The following is an 18516-nucleotide window of genomic DNA, read 5'->3' as shown; positions in this document are numbered from 1 at the left end:
TACTTATTATCAACATAAATCATAATCTATACCCTAATCTTAGCATTTAGTGGTCTCCTTCCAACTTGGTATAATCACTCCACGGTGAATCTGACCACATCTTGACCAATGACCATTTCGGTCCACCAAGTCATCCTTCTTGACACCTTGCAAGGAAGACAAACTCTCAGGTTGAGATCAAGGTCTTCAGAACACCCACTTCTGCTGAAGCAGGAATTTGCTTTTCGCAGCTGCTCAGCAGGGCTCTGCACCTCTTATCAATCAAGGAGGAACTGCAACATTTCCTTCCCTCCGCAGGAAACAGCGTCTCTTGCTGAGACTTATCAGCAGGGATTCTAGCAGTTCCCCCAGATAAGAAAAGAAATAAGGGTCAAGGAGAAAAGAAAAAGGTGAAAAGGAAGGCAAGAGGGAGACAGAGTACAAATAAGGAATTAAAGACTGTGTTTATCATAGGCTCTTTTGCAGCACATCACAGGAGATTTCAGCAGGAAGTTTCTATGGGAACTGGAGAATCTTTGAATATTAGGCATAACAAAAAAAAAAAAAAAAAAAAAAAAACCCACTTCAGAGAATAGTGCCCCTCAGGAAAAGAAGCTTTAAATAGGAGGTAGTATAAAAATTCTTCAAATGCTAAACCTTATATTAACTTTGATTTTTACCAAAGGGTCATACAAGGGTGCTTCAAAAAGTTTATGGAAAGATTCATATTATCTTTTAATTCTACTTTCCTATGATCTTTTTGAAGTACGCTTGTATTTCTCTGAACACAAAAGCAGCCAAATCCTGAACCAAGAATTTATTGTTATAAAATTGGAATATATCTAGTTAAAGATTATGAAATTGCTTTTGTCCAATTCTAACTTATGTTTTAGTGTAATTGAACAATTGGATTAAGTCATTAGCAAGCTTTTGAAAACTTGGAGAATACTGTGATAGGGCTCAACTCTCAGGAAAACAGAAATATAATAATGCCTGTTTTTCAAAGAGAAGGACATATCATGTTGGGGCAGAAAAGTGTGACTCCTTTCCTCACTCATCATAAGGGTCATGGCCAGCACTCCAACAGCAAAAGAGTGATTGACAAGAGAAAAGCATAACAATTTATTTAATCAAAATTTTACATGACATGGGAAACTTCAGAGATGAAGACCCAAAAGCAAAGACCCAAGAAAACTTGTTTTTATGTTTTGGTTCAATGACGAATGGATGGCCTTACAGAAATGTGATTGGACAAAAAGCGTATGATTTATGGTAATAGACTGAGGGGGAAACCCAGCACGGTCTGTCTATTCATTCTTCTCTGCCTCCCTCTGTAGCATCCCTTCCCCTGGGTATGGGCAGGACCCCTCTGAAATGAAGATTTTCAATGGAAATGGGAGAAGGGAGAGAGTGACCTTTCTAGGGCTTATGGCTTACTTTGGGGGAGAGGAGTTCTAGCTTCTGTGACCCACCATGAAGAACAGGAATTCTGGTTTCTGCAACTGGCTTTGGGGGAGAAAGAGGAGTGAGAAACAGGGGGGCAGGAGAAGGTCAGAGAAACCTTGCTTCTGAGACTTTTTCAATCTCCTTTAGTTCAAAGTACCAGCAAGCCAAAGCACCATATTTTGGGGTGTTGTGTTCTGAACCTCAACACCAGCAAAAAGGATTGTATAGTTCTAATAGACGTTTAAAATTATTAGTCTGCCAATTTATTAAACTTAATTTTTTATCATCTCATTCTTCTATGAAAAAGACAGTTTTTTCTGAAAGAAAGTAAACATTTTATATTACTTAAAAAGGGAAAAAAAGTAAAGTGATAAAAACCTATCTAGAAGCCCAAGTGATATGTAGAATCACAGGCTAAAAATTCAAGAAATTTTGCCAAAGCTCTGATACTCAGCTCTGCCAGTGATTAACCTCTAACCATGATCTTAACTCTACTTATATTGGTCAAACATAATATACAATTCTACCTGTGACTGGAATATGAGTCAGTACCACAGCAGTCATCACATGTTCTACAAGCCACAGTAACTCCCATGGATTGAATACAGTCAATACAGTGACTTCACAATCCATATATCACAGAAGGGGAAAAAAAGTCTTACAGCTATGAGACAATCCATGAAGATGTCAGAAAACCTTAGAAAACCTAATCACCCTATTAGGAATGTAGGATTTACTGTTAGGAACACCTGCTCCCCTCTCCCTATCACTACTAAAAAGTAAAACCAAATAAAGACAGAGTGGTGCAAAGATAGAAAAAGAAAAAAAAAACCTTCAAGCTTGTAATAGTGGGGGTTTTCTTCATTTGGTTAGTAGAAAAGAATACCTTGCCAAGTTTCCAGTGTTCATTTTATCATTTTATTTCACACAAAGCAGACCTTAACTTTGCATAAATTCCATAATTTCCAGCTTAGAGCTAGAAGAAATAGGACCCCCTGCCAAACATCAGCCTCAAAAAGTCAGACTTGTCTGAGTGTCAGCATGAACAACGCAGTAGAAGGTTAATATTTAATCTGGCCTTTTCTGTGATCCCTAAAATCATGTGGATAAGGTGAAGTTACTTTCAAATTGCTGAAAGCGAGATTTCATTCACCATGAAACAGAAGTTATGTTGGGAGAAAGGGAAATGAGGAAGCCATGCAGAATTTGTGGAGGCTGAATAAATTGTTTGTGCTAGCAACATATTAAGCAGGCCAACTGATTTGAGAGCATAAAAATCTACTTTAATCTTCTCTTTTCATAGGAATAAGCCCTTCAGAGATTTCATTTCCTGGGTGTTTATGCTGACCTACTGAGAAACAACTAAAGGAACAGGAAGGCTATATAAAAGATAAGAAAGTCAGGGATAAGAGAGACTTGCTTGGGTTAATTTCAATCTAAAATGTTTGATTTATTATAAGAAAATGTCTGAATATGTTTTGTCTTCTTCTTCAATATTTATGTATATTAATTCATTTCTTCACAGCATCTATTCCCAAGTCAAGTTTGTTAACTTTCTGTGGGTTCCCTTATCAGAGCTTTCCTCCCCTCCTCCCTGGTAGGTTTCAAATGCCTGATTGTCCATTCTTACCTCTGCTCATGAAAGTACACAATATTTAAATCTATCTACAACAATTCTATGTGTGGGAATCAATGGCCCCTTGAATTGTGAATTATTCCCCTGTTTCTGCCCAAAACATGCCCAATACTTAAATGGGAGGATCAAAGAGCTTCATCCACCCAGTTTTGCAACTCAAAATGATGAGTCAAGCATGAAAAAGTATTCATTTTGGCCTTAGAGAAAAAAGTAGTTTTGGAAAACCATAATCAAATGAACCCCCAAAGCAGGAAAAGGAGACAAATCAAAATATACAATCAACAATTCTTTAAGAGTAGATTCCATTTTTAATACACTACTTAATGTCTACTCTAAAAGATGTTCGTCTAACTATATTTTTAAACCATTTTTTTCTAATTTCCTTCAAAGCTTGTGGGGACTGAGCTGAGAAAAAAATACAGCCGATTACTGTTCTACTGTTGGTGGTTTGTCTTCTCTCAGCCTTCTAAAACCCCATAATATTTTACTATCTCAGCGAGTTTACAAGTGTCATCTTAGATTTATATTCTTCAGAATATTTTCTGCCTCTCCTCCTGAGTTGTTATGAAATCCTTGCCATTAGCCTGTTAATTTTAAGGTGAATTAGAGATCACATCTTTCTGAGGGTCTGGTAAAATGCACAAGTGTAACCAGGGCAACTAGCGCACTAACTGCTGCATGTCTGATACAACTTCTTCAGGCTATGGAGTAAGTAGAGAATTCAACCAATCACTCAGCTTTCACAGCTCTAAGCTTAGTTGACTCCCATATGATCTACAGAGTCCTAGATAGAGAAACACAGAAAGGAAAATTCTAATAAATTAGAGCTATGATTACAGTACTTTAATTGCACAGTTAAGTTTAAAAATATTAATCAGAGCCTTGCTGTAATGGTTGTACAATGCCTGCACTTCCTCTGTTATATGTGTGTATCTCTTAAGGACAGAAACCAAGTCAAACCAATTTTTGTATCCCCAAAGCCCTCCCAAAGCTGGGCACACAGTAAGTGCTCAAAAAATACTTGCCCCAACAAGTACACAAAGACAGCCTTCTAAGTAAGGCTCATCTCTAGCAGAATATACAGGGAATGACGAGAAGTCAGAGAAAATTATTAGGTACAAGGTGGTAAGCATAGACTATGAAGGCAGATTATCCAGCCCACAGTAATTCCCCAAAGGTCATTTCCGAGGAATGGTTGCCAGTCCCCTATTCCCCTCTTTTGGACAGTAACATCTTCCACCCCACAACATGCAATCTGAATCGGAACTGTCTTAGTCTGTATCTTAAACTGGGTAATTCATAAACAACAAAAATTTATTGATCACAGTTCCAGAGACTGGGAAGTCCAATGTCAAGGTGCCAGCAGATTCAGTGTCTGGTGAGGGCTCTCTGCTTTACAGATGGCACCTTGTTTCTGTGTCCTCACGTGGCTGAAAGGCAAGATAGCTCTCTGAGGCCTCCCTTATAAAGACACTAATCCCATTCACAGGGGTGGAGCCCTCTTGATCTAATTACCTCCCAAAGGCCCCACCTTCTAATACCATCATGTTAGTGATTAGCTTTCAACACATGAATCCTGGGGGGACACAAACATTCGGCCCATAGCAGGCATTCATCTCCGTGGCCACACAGTACTTGGTTGGTGGGTACATTTTAAAAATAAATCAGCATTCATCCCAAGGACTTTTGAAACTGGAAATGAGGGGAGGAGCTTTTTCTGGCTTTCACCTCTTTGCAGTGGAAGAGAATGAAGTCAACAAGTAAAGAGAAACAAAGAAAGAGGAAGCTGATGGCTTAGCTTCTGGTTCTGAGCATCTCTAGTTATAATCCTGTCCTTCCCAGTTTTATCAGTGGATAAACTCACCTCTTGGCCCAGTCAATTCAAATTGAATTTTGTTGTCTGCCATGAAAAGAGCCGTGACTTATAAAAATGGATGACACCTACTACAGAGAAGATGCATCACCTGAGTCTCCCCTAGGGGAGGTGCTCAGGCTAGGAGAGGGGGTTGTAATGAGAGAGGGGTATGTTCAGAAAGATCACCTGTTGTTGCTTGATTGGAATATGTTCTCTTTTTGATGATAAATGCCTCAGTGGAAGCCAGAGATTGTAAATATGCTTATACACTTCACACTCCCAAAAAAGCACATGAATAATTTCATCAGAAACATCAGATCCTAACAAATGAGGCACCTGAATCAGCGGAGAAAGTTATCCTGTAATCCTTTGCCACTCTCCTGGGAAAAGTAACAGGCCATGGGGCAGGCCAGAATCCCAGTAGACTGAGTTGGCCCAATTATCTCTCTTGGGCCTTAAGTTATTCTTCCAAACTAAGGCAGTTATTTATTTCATCATCAGGGCCTACTCAAGGAGATCTTGGTTCTATCCTACTGCTCAGTCAGCACTTCTTCAACAAATAGAACTGCCCACTCCACTCCGCAGCATGATTCCTCCCTAACTTCCTCCAGCCTGGCTCCCCTCCACATTCCATTGTTCTCACCCCAAAGTTAATATATTAACCCTCTGTAAATGTCAGCACTTCCATTTTGCCCCACTCCTCCTCTGGTAACTATGCTATATTCCAGCTAACTTTGATGGTGTCAATTCTACAACATTGATATAGAATAAATCATTAACTCTTCAAGTTACAACCAAAAAGAAGAGGCATTTTTTTTTCTTACCCAGAAGGCTATCTGGAATATAACGTCATAGTAACTACCATTTACTAAAGACCAAATATTATATACTTACTGTGTGGCATTTCTCTCTTGTCCTCATAACAACCCTGAAGATAGAGATTTTAAGACCCACAGATGGGCAAGGAGGAGCCAGGAGGTAAAGACATTCAACTGCTATTTTGTCCAAATGTCTATCAGTTCCAGACACTCTTCTTGGCACTTGACACACATGATTACCTCATATAATGTTTGAAACCCACCAATAAACAAAGAATAATGACCTCATCACATAAATAAACAGGAGCTTAGAGCAGTCAAATGCCTTGCCCAAGGTCATACAGCTGTTAAGAAGTGAGACCAGAATGGAGGTTCAGGTCTCTTTCACTCCATTTTCACTCCCTTTCCATTGCACTATGCAGCAACTGCTGAAAGTTTCTTTCATGAACATGGAGTGATCAAAGTCTACATGTCACAAGCTATTCACTTGTTAATCTTTCCTATGGGAGGAGGGGTATTATTTTAAGAATTAAGTCTCATGTTGGCTTTAGGCCCCTTTATTCTAAAAGGAAGTTTTGGTAGAGGTTAGGGGAGGCATACTAACGTTCATTAATTTCAGAGCTATGACTGTTTAGTTATCTGGTTTGTATTATAATAAAATTCATGCTTTCTACAATTAAAAATACCTAAAATTTGCATAGATTTTATAATCTAATTTCAAAGAAAATTTGCCTGCTATCATTCAGAGGAATAAGTTAAAATATTCCCAATACGTGTCCTAAGCCACGTATGGAATATATCTGTTCTCTCATTATCACTCTCAACTGAGTTTTTTGTATTAGTAGAACCACAACAGATTTAATCCCAACTTAAATTTGGATCCCTAACTGTTGCTACTCTGCCTTCAATGAACACACATGATGCAACAATAAACAAAAAGTTATTTTTTAAATATAGAAGGTAGTCATATATTAGGACTGCAATTAAAGGGAGCAGACATGTCTATATCTTCTGGAATATATCAGAGAATGTTTAAAGGTATGAGAAGTTTATATATATCACCAGGATGCCAATATTGAGTCAGAGCAATGTTTAGATTCTGAAAAAGGCTTAATCCCACAGTTTGATGGTGATTTTTTTTTTAAAAAAGGGTAGTGGTGCTATTGGTGGTTAATTTAAAAAATCAAATATGTGAGGAAGAGGGATATCAAAATATCAACCATTGCCACATGATCTTTTGCAGAAATGAGGATCTTTTGCATAAGCTCTGCTTATGTTTAGTATACATCCAAAATGTCTTCCTATTCTTTGTGATACTTACCGTTCATTTTTTCTCTTTACTTTTTCCTACTTGTTTATGTAAGACACATTGTTGGGTTTTACTTTCTAATTTAATCCATTTGTTATGGAATATCAAGACAGAATCATGATGAAAGTAGAGGAGAAAGGCCATAAGCTAAAGGCACTAGACATGGAACTGGATGCAAAGAACAATGAGATTTTTATGTTGCCTTGCTTTAGGAGAGAGGATGCATCAGGTTTGTTAGAGAGTTTGTTGCATTAGTTAGGTTGCAGCATTTAGTTATTGTTATTATTGATCTTGTTTAGAAGATTAAAAAAGAGGAAAAAGAGGGTAGATTGATGTTGGACAGCCAAGAGAAAACGCTGGTGGGCATTTTTCATGTTTTAGGGTCACTAGTATTTTTTAAACCTCTTCTTATGTTTAAAGAATTTTCTGTATTCTGAGTCCACACCAGGATCTCATTTTCCCAGTTTCTCCTGCAGTCAAGGTAGAGGCATATGATTTGGCTATGGCACTTAGAATCACCCTAGAAATCTTCAATTTAAATGCAAGGTGAAGAAGCAGGCATCTCACAGGATATGTTCCAGTAAGGTGAGAGCAGACACACCAGTTGTTTGAAGTAGAACTGACATAGGTTCAGTGGTACACTTTGTAGAACCTGTGCCTGGTGGCAGCTGTGGGGTCTCTAAGAGAGCAGCCTTGTAGTATGACATGGGTTTTGTTCCCAGATATGCAGCATCAAGTCTGATTCTCAGTCCCTCCAAGATATTTTATGAGCTACCTGATACATTTAGTTAATTATTTTCCTGCTTAAATTAGCTATATGTCCTTAAATTAGATTTCAAGAATACAGAGCATAGGGCAAAAGAGCTGATATACCAGCAGTTTATTATTTGTGTTCTTATAAAGTTAATATGATTGCAACTTTTTAACTTACTAAAGAAAAGAGAGACTTTGAAAAATGTTAGCAGTATTTTTTACTTATGTAAACTGAAGAGAGCTTCCTACATTTTCTCAATATTATTCAAATTATTCTACATTTCTTTGGTATTAAACATGTATTTCTTTTGTAAATTTAAAGATACATATTTTTAGATGTTAAAATGAAAGAAATCCAAATCCCTGAGATTTGCAAAAAGGGAAAAGCAGAACATAACACATTTGGGATGCCAACTCATTCTGTAATTAACAGCAAAAAGGCTTCGTGCAATTTCCCAGCATTTGGATGAAGAAAGTGGATAAACAAACGGATGAATGGTTGATATGGAACTGAATGTGTGCATATGATGGATGAGTACTCCAATAGTGGACTTTTTTCCTCAAAGATGTAATTATGAGAGTGAGACACATATCCTAGGACAGGAATTCCCTTTCCATTGAACCCCCTCTCACATTCCTCTCCTAGTGGGGTCACTGGATTCCCCATTGCTTGCAGCCTACAGAAGAGTCATTCCTATCCCTCTCAGGCTTTTTCTCCACCCATATTTTTAAATCGCACACACATGAATACACAGTCACACATACACACACACACACACACACACACACACACACACACACACACGGCTATGACCCAAACAAAAGCTCTTCAACATGCAGGTTCTGGGCAATAGTCCCCGGACTGAAATTCTCTTTAACGGGGATTGAGATTTCAGTAACTTGCTGAAGGTAACTTTCAGAGGCCTGAACTTGAAAGCGTGTCATTGCCATCCCCTTATCCTTCACTGTGACTGACCCCAGCACTGAAATAAGAAATTTTCCCACTCTTCTTTGCGCTCACACCAACCATATGTATTTTTAGAAGAGAAAGTATTAAGATAGCATTATATTATATATTATAATACTGTAGTCCATGATCCCTTATACACAAGGAAAAAATAAGATTCAAAAAAATAGAATACAGTGCTTTCAGTTCTGGAGCACTGTTTTTATTTTTTTTCCAAAGGAGACGGGTTCATATGGTATTTCACAAGCCAAGAAATTTGGGGTAGGGTGGGTTCAATAAAACATTTAAAATCAAATTTATATGTGGAAACCCTTTGACTTTCTGTGGATTAACAATGGTGTAATATCAGGCAAGAGAGTTTACTGGGCTATAATTTAAAGGCCCTTCAATGCCTTTGGCAGACATCAAATAATAGCCTATTTAAAGGCAATTTTACTTACTTGAATCAAGGGATGAATTCAAAAATAACATAACTGCAACCTCTGGAAAAAGACTTTTAAGATGCTATCCTTTACTAGGACATAGAACTCAAAAAAAGACATACAAATTTAACTCTGTAAAACATGACCTAAGCCAACAGAAAAGTCTTCTAAATAGAAAAGTTAGAAAGAAAAGAAAGTTGGGGGAGGAGGGAGGAAGGGAGGAAGGAAAGAAGGAAGGAATCCTGAAGCAGCTCCTCGAACAAAATAAAAGTTACTTGATAAATGAGTATTTATTAGGATACCTCAGAATATGTAAACTACATATGAACATTAAATTTAATATAAAGTATTACATATTAAATAAAAGATACGACTCTGTCTTTAAGTATTTTACAATCCAATAGAAGGGATAAACAGTCAAGCACACAGTTCAGTGTGTGTGTGTGTGTGTGTGTGTGTGTGTGTGTGTGTGTGTGTGTGTGTGTGTGTGTGTGTGTGTGTGTGCGTGTGTGTGTGTGCGTGTGTGTGTGCGCGCGTGTGTGTGTGCGCGCGCGTGTGCGCGCATAAACAGTGAAGGTTTCCACCCACTGCTATCCACAGTAGAGAACTAAAGAGGATGCAGTTGTTATGGCCCTCATGAGTTGTCCACCCTGAAGTTGGCCTGTAAACTACATGTTTTCCTGCAACTACAGATATGCCATGAATCACTGCTCACTTTCCTGCTGCCTGGATTTCCTGAACACAGCATCCTTGAGAGCTGCTACTCTCTCTGCATAGACCTGCATTCAGCCCTGGCTGAATGTGAGGCAGGCCATACTTCCATTTGAGCCCATCCATTAATTCTCTACACACAACTTGACTACACACAATTGAATAAATGATTCAGAATTCACTAGATTTTGGTAAATTAAAGGAAATTCAGATGTAGATGTTGAAACTATTTATAATGAATGCTAAACATGACTTCCCCCCTAATACAAGGAAAAGATAAACAAACATTACACATTAATGAAGTCCCTAGTTCTCCATCCTGTTATCTAGTTGTATGCTCTATACTACTCTCAAGAATTCCTCCTTCCTTCAACTCTTTCCTTCTTTCAGGAAACTTTCACTAACATCCACAAGAGGTGATATCATTCCATGACCCAGTCTAATCCCTCAATAAGTCATTTTTTCCAATGACTTCATTAAAAAGTCCTGGGATTACAACAGGATAATTCATGGTGATCTTTAAAAACCCAAGTCCCCCAGAACAGTCTAGGGTCAGTATGGGCCCTCCAGGTTTGGTTTTCTATGCAGTTCCATCCCAATGCAAGTTACACATGCACACATGTGCACATACACACACACACACATACACACACCCTGCATATAAACATACCTTTCAAAGTAAAACATTAATTTTTAAAGACAGTATATTCTAATTCTATAAAAAGAAGAAAAATGTGTTTGCTTCATTTGCAAGCTCTTCCTCACAATGGAGTTACTGATTTACATTATTATACAGAATTATATTTATTCCTTTCACTTTTCTCCACTCTTCTTTAAAATATGTCCCCTTGGCCTGCCGCTTCATTACTAAAAGTGATAGTTTCTAAATATGTCTGTTCTTAATCCAAAAGACTTAGGTAACTCCTTGATATTACTACTTGTAAAAGCTCTTACAAGAATCCTTTATATTCTCCAGGATCTTGTTTCTTCAGTGTTACACATATGCACTTATGTATATGTGTGCACACACAAATGCACATACAGTCACACATCAATGTGAGAGGAATTTTTAAAAAATGAAATGGTTCAAAGATTTTGTTGGAGGTTTGAAGAGCAGTTTGAATTATTTGGAGCATAGATTTTTCATGGTAGTCAATCTTGGCTTGAAATTAAAGAGGAAGAGATGCAACATTTTGGATAAGAAGAGAAAATACTTCACTTCTTTGGATGATTATAGCAGCAAAAGTGTGAAAATTACAAAAAGTTAACCTTACTAGATACATAGAATGAGACTATAAAACTTTGCTTTTGTAGTTTATAAGTATATTAGCAAATGGTCTACTCAATCAGTAAAAGAATAATTTTGAAAAAGACAGTGCAATGTTTGATCTATAGAGATATGAGAAAAAAATAAATAATGAATTTATTGCCCTGTCTTTTCAGAGCCCTTATGCTATAAAATTTTTAATTTAGAAATTTCTATATTTCTAGTACTCTTTCAACTTCAAAAGTTTAAAACATTTAATTTGTTTTATAGTTATAATTTAAAGTTGATTCTTTCAAAATATCAGTGAAATTGAAAAACCTTTAGTTAGACTGATCAAGAAAAAAGAGAAAACACAAATCTCCAATATCAGGAATGAAGAAAGAAATATCCCTAGAAATACTGCTGACATTTAAAAGATAATAAAGTAATATTATCCTTTATACTTAGGCCAATGCATTCAACAACATAGATGAATAACAAATTTATCAAAAGATACCAACTACCAAAGCTCACTCAAGAAGAAATACATAACCTGAATAGCTCTATGTCTATTGAAGAAACTAAATTTGTAGTTAAAAACCTTCCCTCAAAGAAAAGTTCTCTATGCCTCAGATGCCCCATCTATAAAGTGGGAATAATAATAGTTCCTGATATGTTGAAGAGATGTCTGCACTCCCATGTTCATTGCCACATTATTCACAATAGCCAAGGTACGGAACCATTCTAAGCATCCATTAAGGGATGAATGAATAAAGAAAATGTGGTATATATACACGACAGAATACTATTCAGCCTTAAAAAAGAAGGAAATCCTGTCATTTCCAACAACATGAATGAACCTGGAAGACCTTATGTTAAGTGAAATAAGCCAGGCACAGAAAGATGAATAACACATGATCTCATTTATACATGGATTCTAAAAAAGTCAAACTCACAGAAGCAGAGACTAGAATAGTGTTTACCAGGGGATGGGGGCAGGGAAGAGGGGATTGGGGAGATTTTGGTCAAAGGATACAGAATTTCAGTTACACAGGAGAAATAAGTCCGAAAGATCTATTGTACAACATGGTGACTATAGTTCAAAACAATGTATTATATACTTGAAAATTAGTAAGAGAGTAGATTTTAAGTGTTCTCACAACAAAAAATAATAACTGTATGAGGTAATGGATATGTTAATTAGCTTGATTTAGCCACTCAACATTGTATTATATATTTCAAAACATGTATATGAAAAATATATACAATTTTTATTTGTATATATACATATATACAAATATATACAAATTTTTTAAAAAATAATAGTACCTAGTAAAACATTTAGAACATTGCCTGGCATGCCATAGTGGTATATAAGAATAAGCTATTATTTTTTTATTATTTTATTATTTTTCTAATTATTTTATTTATTATGTTTGAACCTGCTCACTTCTTGGGGAAAATGAATACTTTATAATAGATCAAAAGTGTTATGAACATCTGAATATACTGGAATCCCATTAAGTATATACTCTCAAGAACAAACATTTTTATTACGTAGATCATAGTATACGCTGAATTTATCAAACCTAGTGTTTTGCTGCAACTAGAAGCTCCAAGGGTTGAAAGAGTCATGGTTGATCCAGCTAGTACCAGATTTAAAGGGTAAGAATATCCCATTTAGGAGTCATTTACCCACCTATCACTCATAAACTTTCCAAAATAATTTTTGATTTATTAACTGGCATCTCCTTACTTTTATACATAACACATAATGTTAGGTCCCTGGAACTGAGAACCTGACTTTTAAAAAGCCCCATCCTTTGGTTTTGTTTCTCTAATTTCTTTCCTCTAAGTTTCTATCTCCCTAAGTCTCTGTTCCCATCAGCAGGCTGAGAAGGCTGTACCCAGAGTATAACATTGTAACTGTTTCCCTCAGGCCAAAGTTTCTGTCTCCCTAAGTCTCTGTTCCCATGAGCAAGCTGTACCCAGAATGGAACAATTGTAACTGTCTTTCTAGGCTAGGCCAGATGTTAATCTTAACCCTATAAAAGAAGACACCCAACAGCCTCTCTGGGCTGATGCCATTTTTCAGCTCAGCTGCAAGTCCACTTGCCGCTTGCTAATAAAAAATCTTTTTTCTTCCCTTGCCCAGCTAACATCTCCTTCCTCGGAAGACTTACACATAATTCCTGCAAATATGCACAAAAGTCAAAAAATAGATTTCCTTGTTACAAGGGGTTGTCCTCCCAAAGATTTAATAAGTACTAATTATATCTCATGTTGCATACAATCTATTTGTTAATTTTGTTAACAATCGAAGTGTCCATCAATAAACTAATGGATAAAAAAAATGTGGTATATATACACAACGGAATACTCTTTATTATTACAGTATTACCTTTGCAGCTGAACATACAATCAACTGGTTAAGCCCAGTGGGCGCCAACTTGTGGTTACGGCTTCTACTGCTCACTCCTAATGCTTTTCTACATTTGACTCAATTGTTTTGTTTATAACACCTGGTCTTTTGATCACTTCTATCAATACCTTTAATTTTTCTCATTTTCACTTTCCCACTTTTCTGTTTTTGCCCAGAAGTTTAAAAGAGGCTGGTTACATCCAGGGCTTCTTTGGGCTACTAGCTTTAAAGATCACATAAGCTTGGAGCTGTCAGGGCCCACCATCCCAACACCTAGGCCGTGACTAAAGGTAAAGGTAATAGGGGATGGGGAGAGGTGCTGTAGACAGAGCCAAGTAATGAGAGAGAAAGACAGCATCCTGGTGTGATCATTTGAGCCCTTGAATCCAGCCATTCCTGAGGTTGACCCCTGAAATTTTTAGTTACATGAACCCCCTAAAAATTTTTTTCTTAAATCTTTAACTTTTTCATTATAAAAATACAACACAGATACAGAAGGCCACATAAAACACTACTCTTGAAATCATCATCCAACTCAAAAAATAAAGCTTTGTCTGTAATCCCAGAAACCCCTTAATGCACCCTGCCTCCATCTCAAAACCTCCCCCCCTGCCGAAAAAAGTAACACTTTTATAGCAATCTTGACTTCTGTAGCAACCACTTCCTCATGATTCGTCATAGTTTTGTCATCCAAATGTGCACCCCAAGCCACTATGGTTTACTCTTGTCCATTAAATTTTATTGTCATGTAAATCTCTTTAATCTATGTTTCTCCCATTCCCTTTTTTTCTTTACAGTTGATCTGTGATCTGCGAAGAACTCCATTTTCCCAGTCTGTCTAGTTTCTCAGTCTGGAGTTTGCTGATTTCACATTCATGACGCAGTTCAGCATGTTCCCCTGTCCTCTGTATTTCCTGTCCTGTATTTCCAATTTCCAGCAAATTGGCAGCTGGATCTAGAGGCTTGATCAGACTCAGGTTCAATGTTTTCCACAAGTGGTTTTTTATAGGTGGTGTGGGGGGGGGGGGTTGTTTGTTAGTTTGTTTTTTATCAGCCGAAACATAATGTCTCATTCTCTTTCTATTGTGACACAAGCAGCTATTGAGGCTCACAGTCTCATCTCAGAAGGAGCCATTTCTCCAAAGAAACCCTGGTTTCAAGGCCACATCCTCAGCATTAGAAATATGCATTACTACCAAGCTGGTCAGTTTCTAGACCTCATCAAGTCTCAGTCTTTATCTCCCTATTTATGAGTTCACGCTGACACTTCCAATTCAAATTCAGGGCTACAGAGTTTTTAGTTTTGTTTTTTGACTTAATCTTTTCTAGATTACATCTGTATGCCCTCTTCCACACAGAATATCTTGGTTCTCAAGGACACTAGGCATAATAGAATTAAGAATATCCCATAATTACTCATTTTCTTTATCCCAAATTGCACACACAATAGTCTCAAAATGCCAATACCACTACCACCAATAATTGCTAAGACTGTTTTAAAAATTCTGTACATGCTCTCATTTTCCATTCATCTTTATAAATGGAATACATCTACATTGTGAGAATGTACACCCAGTACATACTCTCTCTTCTTAACCCTCATTTAGTGTTAGTTCTACAAGTAAACCACACATTTAATCCTCACCATCAATCCTTATGTCAGTGTCTCTCTATTCCTTTTGGTTCTGAAGCTCATTCTCTATTAGAATCTTCAAGAAGGGCTCATGGGAACAATATCCTCTGAGTTCCTGCATGTTAATAATAGTTTGTATCTTTTATACTTACAAGTCAGTTTCCCTGGATATAAAATCCTTAGCTCACATTTTTTTCTTTGGGTATCTTAAATATGTTACCATACTTTGTCTGGCATAAAGCATTATGGTTGAAAAATGTGATGATAATTCAATTGTTTCCTTTATCAGCCATTTGCTGTTCTTGCCTCAAAGCACAAAAAATTTTTTTCTTTTTCTTTAAAGTTCAATAATTTTACTAGAATATGTCTTCACATTAGTTGTTTGGAGGTCAATATTCTCAGGTACATCAGTCAGTCACTCCTTTAATATGTAGTCTCAAATCTTTTTTTAATTTTTCTTTTATTTCAGGAGAGTCTTATAGAATTATAGATCTTAGTTTCTGTTCCCTTGCTTTAGTTTTCTTATTCAGGGACTCCTCTTATCTGCATGTCAGATCATCTTTCTCCATTTTCAATATCTGCAACTTTATCTTTCTCTATTTCTTTTAGATTTTAAAATTTTCCTCCCTTATATCCCTTTCACTTAAGGCACTATCTATTGTGTTTATCTGCCTTTGTGTTTCTTCTAATTTAGTCTTCATTTCTGGAAAAAAAATTTGTTTTATTTTATTTTGAATTCTTATGTAAGTTCTGTCACCACAATACCTCATTTCTGAGTTTTTCTGATTCTTTTACTTTTTTGTGTCATTTTTTTTTTTCTTGTGTTTTGAAACAGTTACTGTTTTACTCTATCCTGTGGGCATATCATTATGATGTGCTTTTGTTTTTGGAGAAATGTTATGCTGCTCCTTATTCTTTTTTCTTGTAGTAGCTTAGCATAAAATTTGACCTTGATACTTTTTGGTTACTACTATTTATGTGAAATTATTTTTCCTGAACTTTTAGAAGGATGAAACATTCTGGGTAGCTTTTCTGACTTACCAGTGGTCCCTATTCTTTTGTTTCTCTACAGTGTGCAGAAACATGATGGCCTACTTTCCCACACTTCCTGGCTTTATTCCCCTCCTGCACTTTTTTCTAGACCTTCTCTTTTCTTGACTCGTTTGTCTCTATCCTGCTTGACTCGTTTTGATTCTATTTTAAGCAATTTCTCCTTAGAGCAGGGCCCTGTCTTTGAAGAGCATTGTTCAAGTCCATTTCAAAGGTGAATCTAGGGGCTAGACTTCCCGATCCTTCAGTACATACATGAATCCCTTGCACTCACGCAATACAGGATTAGACAAAACCCCTCTCAGTATTAGTTGCTGTTCTGAAATTGGCCTGCTTATTTCATAGTGAAGTCTTGCTTCTCCTCTTCTCTATTGCCAGATGCTCTGTTGCTTCCTTCTGCTTTCTTCCACATAGATACTGACACTACGCAGGTCTTGGGTCAAGTGGTTTACCCTCACATACTGTCTTTGGTGTTTGTGGGGATAGCCTGTCTCCTAGTTTTGTGGTAAACATTGTCAATAGGCTTTTAGTTTTGCTATCTAGATCCCCAATCTATTTTTATGTGGGGATTTGGAAATATTCACAACAACGCCTCCACTGCTACCATATTCCCAAGACAACTTAAACTGTTTTTTTTTTTTTAATTGAGAAAAATGTTTTAATTTGAATTACTGGGCTACATTCAGAATAATCTTTCTCATGTTATAGATATGGAAATACCTATAAGCATTTAAAATTGATACTACTGTCATTCTTAAATTTGAGTAACCAGGAACTATCGAAAAATTCGTTTGCATTTGCTTTTGATTTTCTAATCAGTTGATTGACCCATAGAAACAGGTTATATAAAGACAGCAATATTTTATGGCCCCTTTAAAGATTTCAGTAACTTAAACTTACCAATGATACTACATTTGAGCTACTGATTGCTTATGTTCTTGAACAACAAAGAGGTAAAGATTCCTTCTAATGCCTGTGAAACTAATCAAATGCAAGCATTCTTTGATACCTGAGGCAGTTGGAGGAAGCCAGGAAAGCAGGACAAGAGCTATGGTTTTACAAACAATGAAAGAAATCCTGAGCTTAGCCCTGACTCAGATCTACAGTGATCCTGATGCCCAGTGATGACCTCAGGGCCATTTGTAGCTCTTAAGAGAGAATTCCTGGTGACTCCTGCTCCTTCATGATCCAGTCCAGGGCCATGTGGCTAAACATCTTTTTACCTAGGGAATACTGGGAATAGTAGGAGATAACTTCCAGTCAGGAACGCTTTGTTTCACTAAGGGCTATTTTAGGGTTTTGTTCCAGTGCAATTGTTAGAAAATGGTCATCAGCTCCTGAAACTCCAGCATGGGCTTCTCCACGTTTGACTCCAACATGTAGTGATAGGCTCTGAAGCTGGTTCTAGGGGGCATCGCCTCATCTAAAGTGCTGCTGGTGGATCACTTCCTGAACCCTTTCCATAATGAATTCCTTGGTGATCCTGCAAGAGGGCAGCTCATTAAAGTGGGAGTTGATTAGGGCCACTTTAGCTGCATTCCTTCTGGCCTCAGCTCTACTTAAGTGGCACTGAAATTTGCCAAAACAGCTTCCCCATGGAAAAGTCACTTAACTCACAAAGGGAGACACAAGAGCTGGCAAAGACTCATAGACACACCATCACTTGGGAACGCAGTCTCTGCTGCTGCTTACTTCCCCCAAATTCCTATAACATTGACACAACATTCAAGTCTTTGAAGAATAGAGCCAGGTCACTGTAAGGCAAGACTTGGGCAATGAGCTCTCTCAGACAATCCAAGGCTCTGTTCATCTTGGGTCTGCCTGTGTGAGCCTCCTGCAGTGTCTTCATGCCTGAATTCTTGCAGTCCTGGACTGAATTTGTGCAGCTCATTGATCCACAAACTATTTTAAATGGGTTTTTGTCATTTGTAACCAAGACAGTATTGACTAATACACTCCCCAATCTTTTCTCTCATTAAAAGCTACCTTAATACACTAACATCAATCATTAAATTAAAAAAAAATAGAATGATAAAAATTTTAAGGGCCTATAGTTAAGTGGCATTCCAGTTGATTGACTCTAAATGATTGGCTAAAATTGAACAACATACTTTGAAATAAAACTTTCTATTAGTTAAATTCTCTCCATGGGCTTTAGTGTTCCTAACTGTTTTAAAGAAAAATGCCTAGCAGCAGATTTGCAAGTTCTCTTTAACATAAGGCCCTAGTTTTGTTAATCAATAGATTTGTGAACACAAATTCAAATCAT

General features: G+C 37.0%; 1 pseudogene; it reads right to left on the bottom strand.

Moving 5' to 3' along the window:
- Positions 1–17330: 17330 nt before the first annotated feature.
- Positions 17331–18057, bottom strand: LOC134369448 (protein limb expression 1 homolog; annotated as a pseudogene).
- Positions 18058–18516: the final 459 nt, after the last annotated feature.

The sequence above is a fragment of the Cynocephalus volans genome, chromosome 1, assembly GCF_027409185.1.
Source record: "Cynocephalus volans isolate mCynVol1 chromosome 1, mCynVol1.pri, whole genome shotgun sequence".
NCBI lineage: Eukaryota > Metazoa > Chordata > Mammalia > Dermoptera > Cynocephalidae > Cynocephalus > Cynocephalus volans.
This window is presented reverse-complemented; position numbering and strand designations above follow the sequence as displayed.